This window comes from Epinephelus moara, chromosome 3 (genome assembly GCF_006386435.1).
Source record: "Epinephelus moara isolate mb chromosome 3, YSFRI_EMoa_1.0, whole genome shotgun sequence".
NCBI lineage: Eukaryota > Metazoa > Chordata > Actinopteri > Perciformes > Serranidae > Epinephelus > Epinephelus moara.
In genome coordinates this window covers 9,611,735-9,616,486 of record NC_065508.1, presented here as the reverse complement: position 1 = coordinate 9,616,486, position 4,752 = coordinate 9,611,735, and positions in this window count along the sequence as shown.

Here is a 4,752-nt window from a genome sequence, read left to right as displayed (position 1 = left end):
TAAGGTAAGACAACACGTTTACATGTCGTTTTCTATATGTTCTCTGACATTTATCCTAACGATATGAGGCGATCTTTGTGGAGAAAAAGCTTGTTTAGTGGACTAACTTTGCACTTGAAAGGATGTCCGTTCAATTACGTTTTAACAGGTCTGAGCTACGGCTGTATCTAGGCTAACGGCTAACATGCTAACTATTATTTCTATGTCACTAGTGACTTGAAACAAATTTAGGACGATAGGAGACGGGTTGAAATAAACCGAAATTTCCCTTTAAGGTTAGGGTAAGACGGCTAGGGAATGCATTACTTAAATGAGGGTCCTCACAAAGGTAGAAGTACAAGACTGTGTGTGTGTAATTATATGTTTTACCTACATAAAGAGGACTCCCTGCAGAACAGCATTTTTTTGGTAAAATTAAATAGAAACTTTGCTGATTTTCAGCCAGCTTAGTATCTTAATCAACACAGTGTGAGCAGTATGTGTAAATGAACTATAGTAAGCGCTCAGGTTTTGGCTGGCTCTCTGGCTGTTGATCAAACTACAGGTTGTACTTCCTTATTGTTGTATGCCCACCATCACCATGGACACAAACAGTATAGAAGCTGATCGAGAAAGAGACCCACCCCTTTCTCTCTCTCAAACTGTTGATCAAATATAAACCAAGATTCTGTTACTGTATTGCCTATTTCTCACCTAAAATCTTTTCGGAAACATTTTAATGCACTGGTGTTATGAAATATTGTGAACAGGAAGTGGGCGTTGTACTGTTTCCTGTATTGTGGAAACGGATGCTGAAAAATCTGAGATCAAATGGTAAAACCAGGTAGTGCTGATGAAATACGAACCAAAGATTCTGTTACCCCTTGCCTATTTCTCACCTAAAATGTTTTCAGAAATATATTTTAGCTAACTGCAAAACAAGAACGTTTGTTACCAGCTGCCATATTGCTTTCTGACTGGCGACTCACATTACGTCACCCATCAGCAGAAGCATTTATTGTTCCACTCCGGTGCGGTGCATTACATTGTGGTAGTCGTAGGTTTTCTACCTCTTGAGCAAAAGCAAATGCCGCAGCTCTTTACTCTGTTTGCTCTGGTCTTAAAGTACCATTGTCCAAAATAATTGGATTTCTCTACTGCATAGAATCTGTAGTTTTTTTACAAAAATAAAAGACCATCTTTCCAGCAGTGAAATACTTTGAGTGACATTAAAGACATTTTGAAGGAAACATGCAGCACACCCTGAGGCTAAAAATCAAACTCTGACAGAACAGATCTGACATGATTTATTATACAAGACAAGGCTATAGTTATCTGTGTTATACTGTATTTGTTTCACAGCTACGCCATGCATAGCACAATTAATTACAGTGCTTGTATTAATGAGCATCTTCTATTAATCCGGCAAAGTGTTACATAAACAGTCACAGCCTTGTAGCGTAGCTAACAGGGCCTGATCACGACGTGTAAAACTAACACTAAATTTATCATATGATAATACACATACACAGTAATGGTTACACACACACACACATAGAAACACAAGTATGCACACACCTTGCTGACTTAAGAGATTTTTAGGTGATTTTGCACCAAGCCGATGAAGCATGTTAGATTGTATTCCCACGGGGCACTTTAATTAACACATTAAATATTACAACATGGTGCAATATTAATTTCTCACACAGTACTACTATCCTCGACACCACACCCCCCTCATGGTGAATGCATAAAGGCTGCCTATGCATGTGTGTGTGTGTGTGTTAATTCATGTACACAGAATATGTTTGTGTGTTGTATATGAACTGCTTGTGAGGATTTCTTTCATTGTTCGAACTAATGAGGTGTTGGAAACGTGTGTCCTGTAGTTCCAGCCAACTGCCAAAAGCACTGCAGAAATGGCGGCTGATTTTAGTTTTTTAATTTTGTTTTGGCACTTGTGAAATTTGGCGTCAGGTCCTGGGACGGAAATGATAGATGCTTCTGGAACACATTCTGTGGAATAACAATACGGTCCAATATCCAAGGCCTTCAAACAGCGCTAATGACACGTTTTCCTGATTGAGCTGTCATGAGCTGATTGGCTCCGTTGATCCGGCATCAGCGGCAAAGATACACAAGCTGTTGACAGCAGAGGCAGCCAAATATTATGAGTCAACATATCTAAAAATATACCAGGTCAACAATGAGATAAAAATAGATAGTAGTTTAGAGAGTGACTGAAGAAACGACTGTGAACTCTTGCAGTGGCTTACTTTTTAAACTCGTGCTTCTCAGGTTAAAGTGATATAAAGTGATATATCATCAGCTTTCTTGTTGTAAATCAGGACTATTCAATTACATGGTTTTAAAATCAAGAGATAGATGGGACAGAGATTTTCAGCAGCATATTTAAAACCTTTTTTTTTTCTTTTAGCTTTTTGTAAAGTTTAAAGCAGAGGTGTCAAAGTCAATTTAGTTCATGGGCCTTATTCAGCCGCATTTGATCTCAGTTGGGCTGGACCAGTAAAACCACTGTGGAATAACCTAGAAATAATACAAACCTTCACATTTTTCATCTTCTTTTAGTGTAAACATTTATCTATTAATAACAGATAATGAACAGCCTGCATTTTCAACAGTATGTCTCAGTTTTTCCACATTCCATCAGTCTGCTACTTGCTGTCTTTACATTTTTCCATACATTTCAAATCTTGCAGTAATGCTGGCATCACCACACCAATCTAAAGTGTAAGCTATTGAGAAAGCAGGTTAAGTTATCCGCACCTTACAAACTATTTACATATCGTAAGTTTTGGCCGTACCTTAGCTGTAGGGTTTCACCAGAAGTATTTTAAATTAGACGTCTGATACAGATTCTTTTGTACTGAAGCTGCTGGTTGACAATATTTTGCACGATGTTCAATATCTTTAAATATAACCACAATAAGTATTTATTGTTTGTTTGTTTTTTTCAGAGAACTGTACTCTGGTCAGGGTGAAAAAGCCTCTGAAGCAGCATTTTTCATGAAGTAGGATACTCATTTAACTTGCTCCTGAAAAGTACAACTGCTTCAGTGTTACGTGAACAAAGTCATCTAGTTGGCTGAATTGGACCCTTTGGTGGGGTGGTTCTGGCCCTTTGGCTGTATATTTGAAACCCCTGGTTTAAAGAAATGCAAATGAATTTAGTAAAAAATAGAAATGTTTATTGTTTCACTTTTGGGGAAAAAAACAAACAAACAAACTTTTGGTCACATTTTTTACCAAAACACAACACAAAATGCAGAAGAGCTAGCAATGTTAATAATGCAAAGAACCATAACAAGTGTCAGTAGCAGGTTTGAAAACATGCTTTGAAAAGCTACTCAGCATGATCAGAATGGCATCACATGAGAAAAAACTGATTTGTGAGTGACTGGTGGTGTCGCTATACCAATCCATACACCCTGCCTGATCGGTACCGCACATGGAACTCAACAGAGTTGAGAAGGAATTGGGATGGGTTGCTCTTTAGCTACTTCCAGACACTATATGCAGTTTACATATTGTATTTGACTGGTATATTAGATTTATATTTGCTGGGCCAGTTGAATAGGCCTGTTGTACATTTTCTTAACTTTCAAGAAAAAGCATTCACACATAAAATAAAACCTCCCTACATTTTATAGCTGACAAAGACGTGCAATTTGTCAATAACTCATAGCATCAAAGGCTTAACGTATTGTATCTAAAATGTAGGTTTGCAAGGCTGTAAACCCTCAAAGCTGTTTTTTTTTAAATACAGACACTTAAATAAGTCCCTCCTTTTCATTGATTGTTCAGTGAAATTGCATGTTTGTCAAATTAAATAGTGACTTTGAGTATCTATTGATTTTTGTCTAACTCAGTTCCAGATCAATATATGGGCAGTGAAGAGAGATGAAGATGAAGTACCGAAATTCATCTAGCACCCTCAGAAAACCTCACACTTAAGGCACCAAAGACAAAAAAAAGCCCTCTTCCATTTACACAACACCAACAACACAGATACATTTAACACTTACACATCTCACCCTTTAATTAGCACAGTATGAACAGCAGCCGGCTAATGGACTGGGGTTGTGACTCCTCTAACTGGAAATGGCATTCCCTTCATTTGCGACAACACCAGACTGCACAGACAGACACGAAGGTGATAAATGATCCTAATGGCTTGAAAATCAGTTATGAGACATGTTAGAAGTATTAGAAATTCACGGGTACATCATTCAAATCAATGCAAATGATCAGCCATATCAGAAAGTATGGTGCCAGTGTTGCTTTTATAAATGAATGCTTTGAATTAAGGCTCTTAGACTTAACATGTTATTAAAAGTTCCACATTATTCTACATTTGGCTGAGTCTACGGTTCACCTCTGGAAAAATTACAGACTTTTTCAGTGTTTAATCAGTTTATTAATTTATTTTAATTTATCAAATTTGCATTTAGATGACGCATTAAACAGTCACAGAAAAAAATAATCCTTTCAAAAATAATTTTACATTGTTTTTAAAATGATGAATTATAATAACTAAGGAAAATGGAATGTCAATATTAATTTAAATTCTTTTTTCATAAATGCCAGTCTTTTAATTCATTTGCCATTCATTTACAGTTTCCATTTAATCACTGCTTCACTGTATAGACAGCTCTCTGTTATTTAAAGATGTGTTAGCAATGTGTCAACCCAAAATGAAATCTCCAGCCTACAGAGCAGCAACAGGAGCTTTTATTTGGCAAACTGTCATGT